The sequence below is a fragment of the Fistularia commersonii genome, chromosome 33, assembly GCF_037954325.1.
Source record: "Fistularia commersonii isolate RoL2024-O1a breed Wild chromosome 33, RoL_Fcom_v1.0, whole genome shotgun sequence".
Lineage (NCBI taxonomy): Eukaryota > Metazoa > Chordata > Actinopteri > Syngnathiformes > Fistulariidae > Fistularia > Fistularia commersonii.
This window is the reverse complement of record NC_141316.1, coordinates 1,371,011-1,389,795: the sequence shown is the minus strand read 5'-3', so window position 1 is coordinate 1,389,795 and position 18,785 is coordinate 1,371,011. Positions and strand designations below refer to the sequence as shown.

Here is an 18,785-nt window from a genome sequence, read left to right as displayed (position 1 = left end):
CCCCGTCTGTCCAGACTCATGCTAAACCTGTGTCAGGGTGCCGAGAGCGGAACCGTGGTATTACATAAGGAAATCTGGAGTGACATAAAAGTATGGAGCAGTACATGTATGAGAGCTGTAAGACAGTGGTGAGGTATGCCAGAGGTATGAAAGAGGAGTTTTAGTTAGTGGTGAGATAGGGATCAGGGATCAGCCCCATCTTGTTTTCTATGTTAATGTATAGGCTGACAAATTAGGTTAGACAGGAAGCACCATGGAGAATGATGTTTACAGATGACATTGTGATCCGTAGTGAGAACAGAAAGAAAAGGGAGGAAAACCTAAAAGGATGGCAATATGCCCCGGAAAGGAGGAATGAAGGTTAGCCATAGCAAAACAGAATATATTTGTTTGAATGTGAGGGACCAAAGTGAAATGGTAAGGTTACAGAGCGAAGGTCCAGAGGAAGTCCAGAGCCACTAACAGGGTGGAAAAGAGATGAAAAAAACAAATGCAAGCTGGTTGGAACAGGTGGAGATAGTGCCAGCTGTGATGTGCGAGTATGAGGCAGAATGAAAAGAAAGGTGTAAAAGACACAGGTGAAACCAACATTGTTCTATGGATGAGGGCAGTGGTTCTTAACCTTGTTGGAGGTACTGAACCCCACCAGTTTCAAGCGCATTCACCAAACCCTTCTTTATTGGGAAAATAAAATATGATTTTTTTAAATTCAAGACATAGTTATATGTTTCGCTGGTGCACAGAATGAACTGTGCATCAACATCTCTGTGTTCAAAGAACAAAACCAGCAAAACATGATTTTCACACAAAAACAGTTTGGACGCTGACTCTCATCACGCTCTGTTATACATGTGAATCCATATTTTACATATTGGTCCGTCAACTTTCTGTTTTTGCTCGACATAATTAGTATGAAGTGATTAAAATGTTAAGAAAGAGATCCTATAACGTACCATCACGACAGTCATAGTTTGAGTAGAGCGCACAAAAATACCTGCTGCAGCACAGATAGGCCAAGCTACATAGTGTGATCAACTGCAGCCAGTGATGGCCATGCGGGGCAGGTCATCAAAAATTTTATGGGTCGCATGTGTGTCTTGACCTCCGCCCGTGAGACTGACTCACCGACCCCCTGGGATTTGATTGAACCCACGTTAAGAACCATTGGTTCAGAGACGGTATCATCGAGGAAAAGCCAGGAAGCAGGGATGGAGGTGACAGAGATGAAAATGTTGAGGTTCTCTCTGGGACTGAATTGGATGGATAGGATCAGCAGGGTGATAGGGGCCGCACAAGCTTGAGTTTTAGAGATGAAATCAGAGAGGCCAGACTGAGGTGATTTCGACATGCACAGAGGAGCGATAGTGAATACATGCGTAGAAGGATTCTGAGGTTGGAACTGACAGTCGGGAGGCCTGGAGAAAGACCAAAGAGGAGGTTTATGGATGGAGTCAATTTATAACTAGTCCACCTCTACCCTCTGTCCATTTTCATTTTCAGTTGGCTTGACAGAGAAACCAAGTCCTCCTTCTGTCTTATTTCTTGAAGGTTTCATAATCATCATCAACTCTGACCTTTGTATCAAAATTCCAAATCTGAATTCTTTATCAAAGAAGAACGATGTGTATACTGGACCTTTGCAACCAATACGCCACCTATCATCTGTGTTATCACAGACAATGAGCGCCCACATTTGCATGCACACTTATTTTTTCAATGGAAAAAAAAAATAAAAAAAAATCAGACATTGATTTTTTTTAAGTGTAAAAACAAACTCCAGGCTGATCCAACTTTGATATAATGTCCTTAAAACAAGTCAAAATGAATCAGTGTTGCTTCCTGAGTGGACACTATGATTTCACAGAAGTGTGATTGAATTGGAGTTACATTGTGTTGTTCAAGTGTTCCCTTTATTTTTTTGAGCAGTATATATATTATTATTATGATCCTATACTGCAGGGGTCATCTAGGGACTGGAGCCAATGCCGGGAATCATTGAATAAGAGGCTAGGTACACCTAGCACTGGTCGGCAGTCAATCACAGAAACACAGTCTGTCACTCCTTCATTCAAGTTTCTGGGTAATTTATGGTCTTCATTTAACCTGCTGCATGTTTTTGGACTTTGAGAGGAAAATAGAGAACCTGAAGGGAAACCCATACAGAGGTGGGAAGGATGTACAAACACAGAAAGTACCATTGTTGGAATCAAACTAGGGATGCTGTTGCTGTCAGATGGAAGAACCAACCACTTCGGGATGGTGCCGCCCACCTTCCCCTTATCATATATAACTAATCATCTTCTGAGATTATATTCCTCTGTTAGTCATAAATGATACAATGTCCTGAGGCTCTGACCAAAAGTGCAAGAGACTTACTTTGAGGCTACCTCCAAAAGTTTTTGGAATGTAGCAGCAGTCTGTAGTCTGTCTGCAAAAATGGTAATCTGAAAGGAGCTGAGGGACACAGGACCAGTTTGCATTGAAATTCTGGCCTGGCAATGCCGAAATAAAACTTTCATTTAATAGGGATGGCCTGAAGTCTTTTGTTGGTGAAATAGGTCACAACTTTTTTTTCCTCAAGGCTCTGTTGAAACATAAAAAACAGAAACTTTTTCTACAACACATTACGATATGTGATGGAAATTGACTTTTGACTACCTCGATAAAGGATGTCATTACTTATCCTCTTCATATTATATATTTTTCATGTCTTACACATCATCACACAATGTCTGATGATTTTTGACACTGCCAAAATAAACGCTGGAACCAGTTGTGACTAAAATAAAACATCAATAGCCTGTGTTTGAAAAACACCCAGTATCCCAATATCCAGAAAAAAACCCAATATCCAGAGCATTGCCCACATTTTTTGTCATTTGTGGAATTATTTGTCTGTTTTTCATTACAATGGGGCTGAATTGAGCTTTTTCTACGATCCTGGCCAATCAATAACACAAAAAGTATCAATGCCTTAGGGACTGTTCCAACCAAAGCCCTTTATTTGGTTATTGGTAAGACTTCGCACTCACTACTCTGAGCTGTGCAGTGAAAGTGGAGAAGGCCCATTTGCTCAAGTATTATATTCACTTAAAAAAAGTTACCCCTGTCTTTTGTTACAAGTCAATAAATATCAGTAATACAGACGGATGCAAAGTGATCAGACTGTGCTGTAATAGCTGTTACAGCAGAAGGTGGGTGCTGCTGTTGCACCAACACGGCACTGCTGGCTGAAATCAGAGAGGACATGCAAAACAGGAATGATAACTAATGCTTTTCTCTTGACGCTATTTATTTCTCTCTGTGCATTTATGCCTGATATGTCACTGGTGAATGCAAAATATGTGTTTTGAATCTTTTTAGCAATTATCATCTATTTTTCTCTGACTGGAATTGAATGCCGTGGTACATGAATAATACCCTATAACAGTGAACTTAAAGTGTGTTCAAAAAAACGGAGGGATGTAAAAGCCTTGGTTTAGTAGGATTTTCTGATAAAGGAAGAGGAAAATGAACCTGTGAGGATCAGAGAGAGGGGCTCTTGAATGATCCAATGGATAAAACCACCGATCAAATAAAAATAGATGAGAAATTTGATACAAAAGAAGTAAGGTCATATTTTAATGTACTTTAGTGTTTAAGCCTGAAACACCACATTCATATTGATTTCACTGCATTTCACGGCAGATTATTGATAACCCTCGCGAACAAAACTAAAATAAAACAAGATAGTGTTTTGCGAAATAATTTGGATGAAACATGATACTTACAATAGGATGTCAGCGTGCAGGACAGACCTCTAAATGCGTCTTCAGTTATGTCAACCTGAAAAAAGAAAAAAAAATACAGTTATGCTATATTCATAATATCTGAATATTTAAGGGTTTCATATCCATAGTGAAATAGCTATGGCAGTCTTATGCCCGCAGAGTTACACAGAACTACATAGCCAATTCTGCTGCAATTTGATGATGGGGTGGGGCAAGAATAAAAGTACATGGCATATCTATAGCAATGGCATATCATACATTTGCAACTGGAAAAATTAGTAAAATATTGGTAAGGGTATATTTTAATGAAGCCAGGAAAATAGTGAAGGCATATTTGTTGCTGGAGTTATCAGACCCTCAGCTCTTAACTAAAATGTACCATTAATCAAAACTTTTATAAAAAATTAAATGGTTCCACAGCCCACACAATGGTGATATTTATTGAAATGACTTGCTAACAACTCCCAAAAAAAAGCTAAGCTGTGTTTTGGATAAGGACACATCAATACAACAAAACAATTACAATTTGAGTTCCATCAAGTGATGAGACCATCAGTGGCTCAACTTGAATCAAAATACACCAGGAAATACAATTATCCATATGTTCACTGACCAGTTTTAAAGAGATGCTACGAGTGAAATAAGTGGCGCATTGATTGTAATTTTCAATGGAATACTGTATTTCACAAAGTTATCTGTGCTGGTCTACAAGCCGTGCCGTGGCCAAAAGCTGTTTTTGTATGTTATGTTTCCAGCATGGGTTGCAAAAACATAATTGAGATGGGTAGATTGGTGAAACCTGTGTTATGAAAAGATAATCGATGGATTCAAAGAATTGCTTGGTAAATTTTAAGGCAGATGAAGTAAAGTTTTAATAAATAAACAAATATTAAAAACCATACAAAAACACATAAGTATCAAAGTTTTATTTCAGATCCAGGACATAAAATTTATATGGTCTTAGCTGGGGATTTGTATTCTCAAGGTACAATGCAAGTCTGCCTCTGTCCTTCCCAGAGAATTATTAACAGTGGCTCACTTTCTTTGATTTGAATCCAGTTAAACAGATCTGACAGGCTCTCAAGTAGCTGCAAAGTAAGAGTACAACGTATGAATGTGAGTATGGAACGCAGACAGAGAACAATGGGTGGATATTAACAAAAGAATGAAATTAAAAACTATGTTGCTGCTCTATTATTCAAAGCTGCAGTCACTGACTTTTTAGATCCATCATTTGCCAAATTTATGCAAAGAGTTTGCATCACTTTTCAAACATACACAAGTACAAGCATCAGTATGCCAACATTGCCTGCGAAGGTTTAATCTAGAATTCCGTCTGTTTCTGATTGGAATTTACTTCTTCCACTCGATACAACACACAATAACTACATTACCTTCAACAGAATCAAGCATTCAGGACTGAGTGCAACCTTTACAAAGAGACTGATAATAACAATAAAATTAATGCTAAATGAAATTTAGAGCTTTTCATTCATTGAATAACTACTTTAGAAGTTACTGAAAAAATGTTTTGTCCATAAATAACAATAATTGATGCAAGAAATATTAACACACACAAAAAAAAAAAACACAATTGGAGCTTCCTTTCTACTGGCATTTGTATCAAATAAATACATTGTATCTATACAGATCGGGATAGAGTGCGCACAGTCCTAAGACTACTTACAGAAAAAAATGATCCAACTTGAACAACATAACAGAATTGTTAGACAGCCCTATATTATCTGGATTGTAGTTGTGGAAGCACTTCCTATGTGTTTTTTAATTGACTTATGTTTTTAGTTGTTTATTGAATGTTTTTGCAATCAGAATGATAAATTCACCTTTTTATCTATGTATGTATCTCTGATTTCTTTTTCTCTCTCCACACACACACACACACACACACTCATATGGTATATATTTGGGAAGAAGATATGTATGCAGTAAATAGTTTGAAAAGACATCATCGTATGAAGTAGATATTTGGCTAAAATGTAGTTGTATTACCATTGCTTATTTTTCTTCTTTCATGAACGGAATCAGTGTTCAATTCTTTGTCAAACATGAAAAGATTCTGCCGGAACAAAATATCCCACCTTTGTCTAAATAAAAGTGCTTCTTTTGGTGCTAGCCACTGGCACAGTGGTTAGCATTTTAGCCTCACAGTACGAAGGTCCCTGGTTTGACTCCCTCATGAAAGCCTTTTTGTGTGGAGTTTGCGTGTTCTCTCCAGGTTCTCCAGTTTCCTCCCACATTCCAAAATTGGAGTACATTGGAAAAATTGCCAAGGTGTGTGAAAGAGAGAGTGAATTGTTCTGTGTCCCTATGTGTGGCCCTGCGATCAACTTACAACCGGTCCAGGGTATACCCTGGCTCTTGCCCAATGACAGCTGGGATAGGCTTCAGCATCCCCTTGACCCTGTCTGCAGGATATGCAATGGGTAATGAATGGATAAACCAAGGATTGAAACTTCCATAGTTTTATAAGGTTGCTTTAAACAAATGAGTACACTCAAATAGAAAGCCACTCTCTGACAACATTTAAAAATAAAACACACTGTTCCAATCCCTCCCATCACATTCTTATAAAATGTATGTTTTGGGAAAACCCTGGAGGCAAATTTTGATACCAAAGATCTGTGACATCACCAAAAACATGGTGCAGAAATTAGTGCTTCCACCTCACAGCAAAAAGATCCTTGATCCCATTCTAGCAGGGGATCTTTCTGTGTGGAATTTCAAGCTTCAAGTTTCCAAATTCAAAGCGTCTATTGTCACATACACAGTGTAGAAACATGTTCAACAGTGAAATTCCTACTTTACTGAGGTTTGTCCTGTGTCTGTGGGTTTCCTACATGTTGTCCCATTTCCTCCAAAAATCCAAAAAACAGCAGAAGGTTAATTTTAAACACTAAAATACCCAGAAATATGAATGGTTGTATGTCTCTATACATAACAAAACACTAATAATTTCAAATATATATATATATAGTATATACACCTACCTAAAAAAAACAACACTTCTCAGCTTGTCAGGACTGAAAACCCATCAAGTCTTCATTTAGCTGTGAAGTTTTAATAGCCGCTTCACTTGACGTTCAACAGATCCATGTGTAACCAGCCAGCAGGCCAGACAGATGGTGTTTCATGGCAAAACAACTACCTCTAAACAGCTACACTAACGGCTGGCAGCCGCTCACTCTCTCCCCCTGCTCTGCCTTAAACCTGGGCAATTAAAATATTTCTGCCTCAATAGCAGGGGAGTGAAAACATTGGAGATGCAACTCTCTCTGGTTAAACATATCATGCCAAACTGTTTCCATGGTAACTGACTTCTTTCTATTGAAGGGAAAAAAGAAGCGGCTAAAGGAAAACACAAGATACTACGGGGACAGACATCTGGGGCTGTCCTTAATTCAACCCTGACCGCTAACTGAGTGTGTGTGTGTGTGTGTGCCTTAGAGTGGCCCAACAACAATATCTTGTACTGCTACTACTAGTCCAACTACTACAGCTAATACAACTATCACATATAAGAATAATAATAAAAACTAACATGGGTAATCAGCCAAGCCCCACAGCTGATCTCCAGATTCCGTTATGCTGAAAAAAGTCCACCCTCTTGATGTGAAAATACATGTATGTAAGTGTGTGTGTGTGTGTGTGTGTGTCTTTGTTTATGTGTTTGTGTGTGTGTTGAGGATGGGGGTGTGTGGGTCTTGTATGTGTGTCATTGTTTGCATTCCATGCAGCTACATATACAAGCAGGTCCCTGAGGAATGGCCAAAGACGGCTTTTCATTTGTCCTTGACAGAGAGACACATGGTAAACACACCGATGGTATGGCTGATTCAGTGTAAACATCTCCAAACCATTTCATTGCAATCCTGTGTATTGTTCGAGAATGTATTTGTCTCAGTTGGCGTTGATAATAAGGTTTAGGTCATCGCTGCTGCCCATCATCTATGAATACTCTATTCATTCATCGAGCTCCAGGCTCTAATTATTGTAGACTGATAGATAGATAGATAGATAGATAGATAGATAGATAGATAGATAGATAGATAGATAGATAGATAGATAGATAGATAGATAGATAGATAGATAGATAGATAGATAGATAGATAGACAGACAGACACAGACAGATAGATAGATAGATAGATAGATAGATAGATAGATAGATAGACAGACAGACAGACAGACAGACAGACAGACAGACAGATAGATAGATAGATAGATAGATAGATAGATAGATAGATAGATAGATAGATAGATTACCACTGCGCCACCCGACCTTAACTTATTGTCCCTTTTAATTATAGTTGGTTTTGACATTACACTCAATAAAGTCACCTTTCATTTTCACGAACCTACCCACTTTGGAACAGTACACTTCAGAGGTAGATTCAGCATTTTTATACCCCCTTACTCCTGAGGGCAAAGTTGACTTTGCATTTTTACCCGTCCTTACTAATACACACTCACACACACACTTAGGCAAAAGACACTAATTCGACAATCATGTGGCTCCCAGGGTGCAATAGAGGGATGCTATTTTCACTTTATACGACTTTACCGAAATGCAAAGGCTGGCTGATCCATAAGAGAATAGAATGTTTCTACATTTTTCTTTTCTGTCAAGAGAGCAGCAACAATAATGTTTTACATTTAAACTGTTTGCAGGTAGTCTTTGAAATACATCTTCTGTATTCAACACTACATCTCTTAAGTAGTCACTTGTGTCTAGTTGGTATTCAAGAGACAACTGAATATATTATTAAAATATGAAGAAAACTGGCATGTGATATTTGATAATGTTTGTATGTATGTGTGTATGAATGAGTGTGAGTGTGTTTTTGTATTAATATATATGTGTATACAGTTAGGCTCAGAAATATTTGGACAGTGACACAATCCTCATGATTTGGGCTCTGCATGCCACCACATTGGATTAGAAATGAAACAACTACAATGGAATTGAAGTGCAGACTTTAAGGTGTAATTCAAGGGGTTAAACAAAAATATAATAAAACATGTAGGAATTGTAGCTATTTTTATACAAACGCTCCTCATTTCAGGGGCTCAAAAGTAATTGGACAAATAAATATAAGCCTTAGTCAAATGCTACTTTTTAATATTTTGTTGAGAATCCTTTGCAGGCAATGACTGCCTGAAGTTTGGAACCCACGGGCATCACCAAACGCTGGCTTTCCTCCGTTGTGATGCTTTGCCAGGCCTTTACTGCAGCTGTCTTCAGCTGTTGCTTGTTTGTGGGTCTTTCTGCCTTAAGTTTTGTCTTGAGCAAGTGAAATTCATGCTCTATTGGGTTGAGATCTGGTGATGGCAGAATATTCCACTTCTTTGCTTGAAAAAACTCCTGGGTTGCTTTTGCAGTATGTTTTGGATCTTTGTCCATCTGTACTATGAAGCGCCGTCCAATTAACTTTGCTGCATTTGGCTAAATCTGAGCAGAAAGTACATCCCTCTACACTTCACAATTCATAAGGCTGCTTCTGTCTTTTGCCACATCATCAATAAACACAAGCGACCCAGTGCCACTGGAAGCCATGCTTGCCCATTCCATCAAACGGCCTCCACCATGTTTTACAGAAAATGCAGTGTGGTTTAGATCATGAGCTCTTCCGATTCTTCTCCAAACTTTCCTGGTACAGGTTGATCTTAGTCTCATCTGTCCAAAGAATGCTGTCCCAGAACTGGGCTGGCTTCTTTTTGGCAAATTCAATTTTTCAATTTTCTATTTTTGCGGCTGATACACCTACTTTCTGGAGAGTGTTCTACTTGAGTGAATGTTGGGAAGGGGTTTTTCTTCACCATGGAAAGGATTCTGCAATCATCCACCACCGTTGTCTTCCCTGGACGTCAATGCCTTTTTGAGTTTCAAAGCTCAAGTACAATCTTTTTTTTTCTCAGAATGTAGCAAACTGTTGTTTTGGCCACTCCTAACATGTCCACTATCTCTCCAATAGATTTGTTGTTTTTTTTTTCTGCCTCAGGATGGTCTGTTTAACCTCCATTGAGAGCTCAGTTGACTGCATGTCGTGTGTTCACGGCAACAGCTTCCAAATCCAAACACCACGAATAGCATCAACTCTAGACCTTTTAACTGCTTAATTGATGACAGGTTATCAAGGGAAGAGCCCACGCAGCCTTGTTCTTTTTGTGCTGTCTTCTGAGTCAATTGTCCAATTACTTTTGGCCCCTTGAAAAAGGGGTGGCTACGTATTAAAGAACTGTAATTCCTAAACCCTTGCTCCAATTTGAATATGAGTACTCTCAAATTACAGCTGAGAGCCTGCACTTTAAGTGCATATTGATTACTATTTATAATTATATCCTGAATATGTTCATAAATAGCTAAAATAAGAAAACTTGTGTCACTGTCCAAAAAATTCTGGGCCTAACGCTATAATGTGTTTGTGTGTGTGTGGGTGTGTGATCAGCAGGGTGTGGTGATGCTTCTAGTGCAGTCTGCTAAGTGAGCCATTGCATTTACGGATGCGATCTCCCTCCTTAAGTCTCTGCCGCTGACTGCCCCTGATGGGGTTCAGGAGTAGTTAAGTCTTCTGTGGTCACTACACAGCCTCCCACTCACCATGCCTCCTTATGGCAACCCATGGTTACAGGCTGAATTGGTGAGAGTTCTTGGAGCTGCAGTGGTCCCCTTAGATGTCTGTGCAAACCACTGCCCCACTGCCATATGGGTAAACCCAGGAAGGTATGATGGCTTGGGGAGTAAACCCTGATCGCAAATCTGCAGATGGGGGCAGGCAATAGGCGGATGGCAGTAGACCGGACTACCAGCATTCCTCTGCAGCTCGAAGCAGATTGAAGGTCATCGTGAGTTTCTTACGCCACTGGAAGCTACCCCGCCAGGGCGAAGAATGGTGGGAGTGAGGACTGTGCCCTCACCCTCACCTTAGACTCTTCCCCTTGTGCAAGCTCCTTGCACCATCCATTCCTCTCCCCTACACCCCTAAAAGGCCCTGTGGTGATGTGGTATGGTGTCAGGCACAGGCCGAGGATGTGGCAGGGAATCCCTAGCCAAACCATGAGCACAGGCGGCATCTTCCATTACATCTAAGCAGCTCCACACTGCTAAAGGTGCTCCAAAAATTGTCTGCTCCCACAAGCTCTGGAAAGCTAGCTGCAGCCATTGCGGTGTCCCTTCCTATGGCTGAAAAACAAAAAAGCATACACATCTGCACATTGCCAACTGGAACGTTCGCACCCTTCTGGTCATGCTGGAACCAACCAACAGGCCTCATCGAAGGACATCATGGAGTAGGAAAATTAACAGCAATGGGCGCTGGCTGCTATCCCTGAGTGCAGAACACCAGCTGCTTGTCACAAACAGATAAAAAACCCGCCTCAAAGCCACGTGGCAACATCCCAGATCCAAACACTGGCATCTTCTGGACTATATCATTGTTCACCAAAGGGAGAGACAGGACATGACAATTACCAGAGCGGAGTGCTGAACCACATGGTCTGACCCCATGGTCAGATTCAAAATGCGTTTGGTCATTCCACCCTGCCGGCCTAAGACGGCTCCTAACAGAAGACTGAAGATTGCAGTTCTTACAAACCCAGACATCACTGCATGCAGCATTTCCCATATCCAGGTGGATGCTGATGCCGATGACTGGCCAGCTCTATCTGCAGCCATCCCCTCTGCAGCCTCAAAAACTCTTGCCACCAAGAACAAACAGAAATAGGACTGGTTTGACAACAACTCTTTCCAATTCCATGTGGTTCTGCTAGAAAAGCAACAGGGGTACAAAGCTTTGCTTTCCAACCGACAATCCCCTAGTTTATAATTTAACTTCAAGAGGGCTAGACTCAAAACACAGCTGGCGAAACGGCCTTGGAAGACCCCTGGTGGCTGCAAAAAGTAAAAGAAATCCATGCTGATTGCAATGACACACAGGCATCACAAAGATGGTGTATACCTGGAATATCACCTCAACGGTAGCCTCTTTAACATCCAATGGCTTTAGGCTCACACAAAGACATCAACCAGATCCATGACCTCCAGTATGCAGATGACTCTATGCAGCACGCTCTGGACACCATCTCAGTGCTATACCTATCTTTTGGTTTCCAAGTCAACACCAAGAAAACTGAGGTCATGGTTCTACTCTGCACCAAATCCTCCGAACATGCAACTTCCACATCAATGGGAGTCCACTCAGCCTTGTCCACCAGTTCACCTACCTGGGCTCCACACTCTGCACAGACTGTTCTCTTGACACTGAAATAAACTACCGGATCAACAAACCCTCATCAGCCCTTTGGGCACCCCCAAAAAAGAGTCTTTAACAACAACAACAACCTGAAAATTAGCACCAAAGTGGTACTTTACAATGCAGTGTGCGTCTCAAACTTACTTTATGGGGCTCAGACATGTACTCCATACAGGGGTCACAAATGTCTCCTAGAAATTATCAACCCGTCCTGGAAAGACCATCAGCCTGAAAGCAGCTCAGGCATCTACGCTGGGTTGGCCGCATTAATCGCATGCCAGGCGATCTCCTCTATGGACAACTACACAACTCTATGCAGGCTGCCGGTGGGCAGAAAAGGGGCTACAAGGACTTTAAAAAATAACCCCTGAGGTGCAGTAACATCAGTCCTGGCCACCTTGAGGTGCTAGAACTTAACAGACCAACCTGGCGAGCAACCTGCAACAAAGCAACAATACCTTGATTCAAAGGAGGACCACAAGATGTGCACAACGGCACCAGCAGGCAGATCCGACATCAGGACATGCCTGCTGCATCTGTGGATGAGTGTCCAATTCCAAAATTGGTCTCCACAGCCACATGGAGTGGCATCAACTTCAACAGCGTTGAGCCCCCAACCTACCCTTGGAGAAAGCATCGGTCATGATGAGCAGCTAAGAGCTTGTGTATTTGTGTGTCTGTGTGTCTTTTATTTTCTTGCATTGTTCCTCGCAATACTCCATAAAAAACAAATTATATATACATATATATATGTATATATATGTATATATATATATAGATTAAAGCAGAAGCTTCTGATAATGTCTTGGCACAACCTGGAAAACCGTCAGTTCCTTAGAAGACAAGAAAGGCAAGTGGGAGAACCAATAACCACTGTGGTTTGGTCATTTATCAAAAGAGATGAAAAAAGCGTGCTCTGTGGCAGCTCGCTCTCAGATCATGGAAGTCAAGGCGTCCTAGAATGTACCCTCTGACAGGACAGTGAACTGTTCTCGATGATGGATTACCTTTTTCAAACAAACCTCAATTGTCAATAACTCATGGTAAGCTTAGAAAAATGGCCAGCAGTTATGTACTGCACATAATTTGTAGTTAATTGGCTACAACAGTCTGCTTGGCCGGCATGGTCTTGTTTCAATTCCTGCGGGCAGCAGAGTAAAGACATGACATCTCAGCTGGCGGGCACAGAATATTCTTGTCTGTTTCAGACAGTGATTCTGTCTGATAATATGGCTTTGCATTAAAATGCTATAAAACCACAGCAGTGATGATTTGATAGTTTGTTGACTGATCTAGGCTCACAGAGGGGCTACTTTTACCACAAATTTCAATGCTTGTCTGGTCTAATGCTAATAAAACACAGTTTCTTGCATTTTATACACGTTCCATAGAGCTAGTTGGCAGCACATAAAGTAAATCCAATGCCAACATCAAGCACCAGTGCAGTGGCTAATGGGTCTATTGTGTATAAAGGTGAAGAGCAATGTCAACACTTAAAAGTCAGAAATTCCTTGGAGCCCGACATGGGGTAAGGGGCTGCGCTGAGCAGCGGAGCCGAGGCTTCAAACCCTGAATGAAATTATTTTGAAATAAAAGGATTTTATAAGCCAACATGTGCCATGATTACCTTGTTCAGAACAAGTTTTACAGTAGCTGAGTTCTTTTTATAATGTAATGCTTAGTGATGTGACAATGCGGGAATCTGCATTATGGACAAAAACATTATCAGGATGTTCCTTTTCTTTTGTATTATTTTGGTCTCTGTAATATGATTAAATCATATTTAAGGAGACATTTTTCAAAAGTGAACCTTTTAATAAACACATGTGTAATGGTCAATCCCTGTGACATCACTATATGGCATTCATACATGTCATAATTGTATCACTGTGTGATACCATCACATCCCAATGTGACATCACTGCAGCCAGCAATTTGTAAGGTGATTTGTTTCAGCTTTATATGCTGGGAAAATTGCATTGTCTAGGAATGTTGCATCATTATTTCAAAATGTGGTGCTGTGGCTTATGCTTCCACTTCTCAGCAGGAAGGTCCTTGGTTTGATTCCAACATGGGGTTTTTCTATCTACCCTGAGTGAAGGAAAAGCAATATAGCAATATACAAGCAATATAGATAAAGAATGAAAAAAGGAAACCTGATCAATACTATATCATTTTGAGAAATAATATATTAAAATGTCATTAACATTTACATAGATGCCATTTTTTAATATTTGCAAAATGTAGCTGGGTTTTCCAACGATATTTATGTACCTGTGATTATCCATAACACGCATGCAAATAAATTTGATTGCGTGTGTATGCATATATATTTGTGTGTAGATAGATAGATAGATAGATAGATAGATAGATAGATAGATAGATAGATAGATAGATAGATAGATAGATAGATAGATAGATAGATAGATAGATAGATAGATACCAGTCATAAGACTTCATATCCACCACTGAAAGCCCTTCAGCACACACATCCAGATTGTGTGTTACAGTGAACCCTTCAGGAGCAGCGCATACAGGTCCACTTGCCCACTGACAGAGAATGATTTATTGAAATATTACTCCAACCAAATTAACAAACAACACAGCTCCCATTCTCGGTCTTTGGCTGCTGTGAATAACAAACACACTGGGGGAATCCATGCACACCACCACACTGACATAACTCTTATAGATATTAATATTTTCTTTCCCTGCCATTGGTTATTTATTTATCGCCGTTCCGACCCACTCTCCCTGCGGTATTGAGACAATCCATCCTGCCAGATTTACCCTGTTAACCAGGAACAGGAGTGTAGGGTAAGGTAGAGAATACCAAGCTGTGTGTATTTGCTTTTGAAGCGTTTTGTGTGCCTATGCATCTGTGTATGAGTGTGCAGCTTGGGAACATTTCAGGAAGGTAATGAGAGAGTTGTAAGAATGTTATTAGGGGCCCACTGAGGCATTTCAGGGTTGCTACACTTTGAATTTCACTTTGACAGAGGCCACTCGCGACCTGAAAGTGAAAGCAATCTCTCATCTATCTTATTCATCCTTCTCTTCTCCTCTCCTCTGCTGTCTGTCTTTCTCCTTCTGTTCTGCTCCTTTCCCCTCTTTAGCACCGCTGCCACATTCATGGTCAAACACATCACTTAAATAATTTAAGGTAAGGAATCTTTTTCACAAAAGAGCATACATACCGAGTAGAACACAAGCATGAGGCCTTTGGTTTATCTGTCATTGTGCTGTCTACACTTCCCTCAAAAACTGACTTATATAACAGTCTCTGACTTTGAATTGCCCACTTACTTTAAAGTAACCCCTGCTTCTTATTGGAAACTACTAGCTCTTTCAATGTTATTTAAATGATATTTTTCTTTTTTAAAAAAATGGTAATTACTTATTTATTTATTTTTGATTTTGTGTAGCTAAATTCTGAGAGGGCATGTAACTTTTTGGGAGGGCAGGGCTTTTTGTGGATGAATTCCCTTTTTTTAGAATATTAGTCTACTCTGACACTTTGCATAGGGTGACTGGATTTACATTAGGGAATCCACCCAAATGTTCCAAAAACACAAATTAGGAATTTTCAGACTGGCAGACTAATCACTTTTCAGTGATCAGGGATGCATTCTGACACATTAAGCTCAAGTTGAAATGTCTTTATATTGTCATTTTGCATACATGAAAAGTATATGATGATATACATCGTGTGATGGATTTTGGTAAAAGCAATATTTCGACAGTTTTTCTTGTTAATTGGGCACAGTAGCTAGTATTTCAAGGATAACTGGCTGAATTCTGAGTGAAACTGTTCTTAAGCTGATGGTGAAAACCTTATGGCTTGCAGTGAATCACTATCAATGCATGAATTTCTGTAAACATGTTGTTAAACTGGTAGGTTGTGTAAAAACCATCTGCTAACTGTGTGTAAAGTGGGAATGCCCATTCATTGAATTTCAGACATTACAGCAGTCCAAGTGCCAATTACAAGATCTATTTATTTATTCATTTATTTATCTTTTTTTTTTTTTTTTTTTTTTTTAATTTGCTATAACACTGCACGTGCCAAACCATCACTCCAGTCTATTTTGTTCAAACTGTGATTTGGGACAAGAGCTCGCCCAGAAACCACTGATACTGAAATATAATCACTGTGAATATGTTTCTGCCTTTGACGGAAAAGGGAAGACAATTGGAATAAAAAGTGAGGAGGAATTGGGAAAGAAACAGAAAACAGCAGACCATCATAAGGGCAACTCGGGAGATTCCAAACAGTGTTTTCAGACCATCTGCTGTTGCTCAGGAAAATATAGACGTAAGACATGAATAATAGTAAATTTGTAAGATCGGGTCAGAACCCAACAGAGATAGAGAGAAAGAAAGAGTATCAGGCAAGTCAGTTCCCATGTTGAGATGTTGACTCACAACTCTTTTGAAAAATGCAGAAACATACAAAAAGTTTGTTGTTTGGACAAAAACATGTTTCTCAACAGTTCTGGTGAGAGGAAAGGCCGTTATGTGATGACATCTGTACACAGTAAAAAGTGTTTTCACAAAATAAGGCTCAATTTGCAGGAGTCTGAGACTTGTTTTCAACTGTGCAGCAGAACCTTAACCTTAATCACAACATGTGTTCATTTATTTATTAGGCTTGGAATGGTGGTGGGAATATGAATGTTAGAATGTACTTTGTGTCCTCTGGACTCCAAAAACCCAGGCCCACACTCTGCTCACAAGAGACTAAAACAAAGTTTGGTTTTGCAAGTTCGGTTGAAGTATTTTGGTAGTTTTGCCATACAGACCAATACTGCAACCATGGCAATTCTGCACTCTGGCAGGAAACCAGAGTTTCCATTCTAAGAAACCATTCTACAATGGTAACATTAGTTTCACATAAAATAAATCAGCACAGAACAATAGAATAAATAACATCCCAACACAAGATATAGGAAATAATTTCTTGAGTTGAGATGTAGAACAGTGGGAGTAATTTTCTCTGTTTTTTGGAGAACTGGATAGGGACTGTTGATAAAGTAAAGAGCACAGAAAATTCATGACATACAAAGTCATGCATGATATGATGAACATGCGACTACATTACCATACTACTTCATTAATGGAATGGTACAGTAGGGCAAATAAGTTTTTAGTCAGCCACCAATTGTGCAAGTTCTCCCACTTAAAAAATGAGAAGCCTGTAATTTTCATCATAGGTACACTTCAACTATGAGAGACAGAATGGGGGGAAGAATCCAGGAAATCACATTGTAGGATTTTTAATGAATTAATTGGCAAATTCCTCAATGAAATAAGTATTTGGTCACCTACTAACAAGCAAGATCTCTGGCTCTCAAACACCAGTGAGTTCTTCTTTCAGAGGCTTCTCTGTCCTCCATGCGATACCTGTATTAATAGCACCTGTTTGAACTGGTTATGAGTATAAAAGACACCTGTCCACAACCTCAAACTGTTACACTCCAATCTCCACTATGGGCAAGACCTAAGAGCTGTCAAAGGACACCAGAGACAAAATTGTAGACTTCAACAAGGCTGTGAGGACTGCATCTGCACTAGGTCAACAACTAGGTGTGAAAAAATCAACTGTGGCAGCAATCATTAGAAAATGTAAGACAGTGGTGAGACCAGCAACGGTTTCTGGGCCATAGTATGCCTTAGAAACCATTACAATAATGAAAAGACAGGAGGCAGAGCGGGAAGTCGCAGAGATGAAGATGCAGATTCTCTTTGGGAGTGACCAGGATGGATAAGAAAAGAAATGAGTCTATCAGAGGAACAGCACATGTTTGACGTTTGGAGAGAAGGACAGAGAAGACAGACTGAGATGGACAGAGGAGGAATAGTGAATATATTGGTAGACGGATGCTGGAATTGGAGCTGCCAGGCAGGAGGTCTAGAGCAAGACCGAAGAGAACAGTTATAGACATAGTGAGAGAAGATATGAAGTTAGTTGGTGTAAGAGAGGAGGATACAGAGAATACGGTTAGATTGAGAAGGTTGATTCGCTGTCACAACCCCTGAAGGGAAAAGCATGAAGAACAAGAGGACGAACACTGATAATCTCTCTCGATCTGGAGCTCCATGCAAGATCTCACCACATGGGGTCAAAATGATCAAAGGAACGATGAGCAAAAATCCCAGAACCATACGGGGGGGCCTAGTGAATGAGACAGGGAGCTGGGACCAAAGTGATGAAGGCTTCTATCAATAACACACTACACCGCCGGGGACTTAAATCCTGTAGTGCCATCGTGTCGTCCTGCGTAAGCCTGTACATGTCCAGACCCGTCTGAAGTTTGCTAAAGAGCATTTGGATGATCCAGAAGAGGATGGGAGAATGTCCTATGATCAGATGAAACCAAATAGTACTTTTCAGTAAAAACTCAACTTGTGTTTGGAGGAGAAATAATGCTGAGTTGCATCCAAATAACACCATACCTACTGTTAAGCATGGAAGTGGAAACATCATGCTTTGGGGGCTGATTTTTTTGAAGGGACCAGGACGACTGATTCGTGTGAAGGAAAGAATGAATGGGGCCATATATCTTGAGATTTTGAGTGAAAACCTCCCTCCATCAGCAAGGGCATTGAAGATGAAACGTGGCTGGGTCTTTCAGCATGACAATGATCCAAAACACACCACCTGGGCAACAAAGGAGTGGCTTCATAAGAAGCATTTCAAGGACCTGGGGTGGCCTAGCCAGTCTCTAGGTCTCAACCCCATAGAAA

The 18,785-nt window shown here is 40.2% G+C and overlaps 1 protein-coding gene across 2 annotated transcripts in view; it reads right to left on the bottom strand.

Moving 5' to 3' along the window:
• rbfox3a (RNA binding fox-1 homolog 3a) overlaps positions 1-18,785 on the bottom strand; it is a 622,615-nt gene that overhangs the window by 472,433 nt on the left and 131,397 nt on the right. For both annotated transcript variants that reach the window (XM_086140611.1, XM_086140610.1), the window contains exon 2: positions 3,771-3,825. The gene's annotated coding sequence lies outside the window, so the exon portion shown is untranslated. The remainder of the gene's footprint in view (positions 1-3,770; positions 3,826-18,785) is intronic.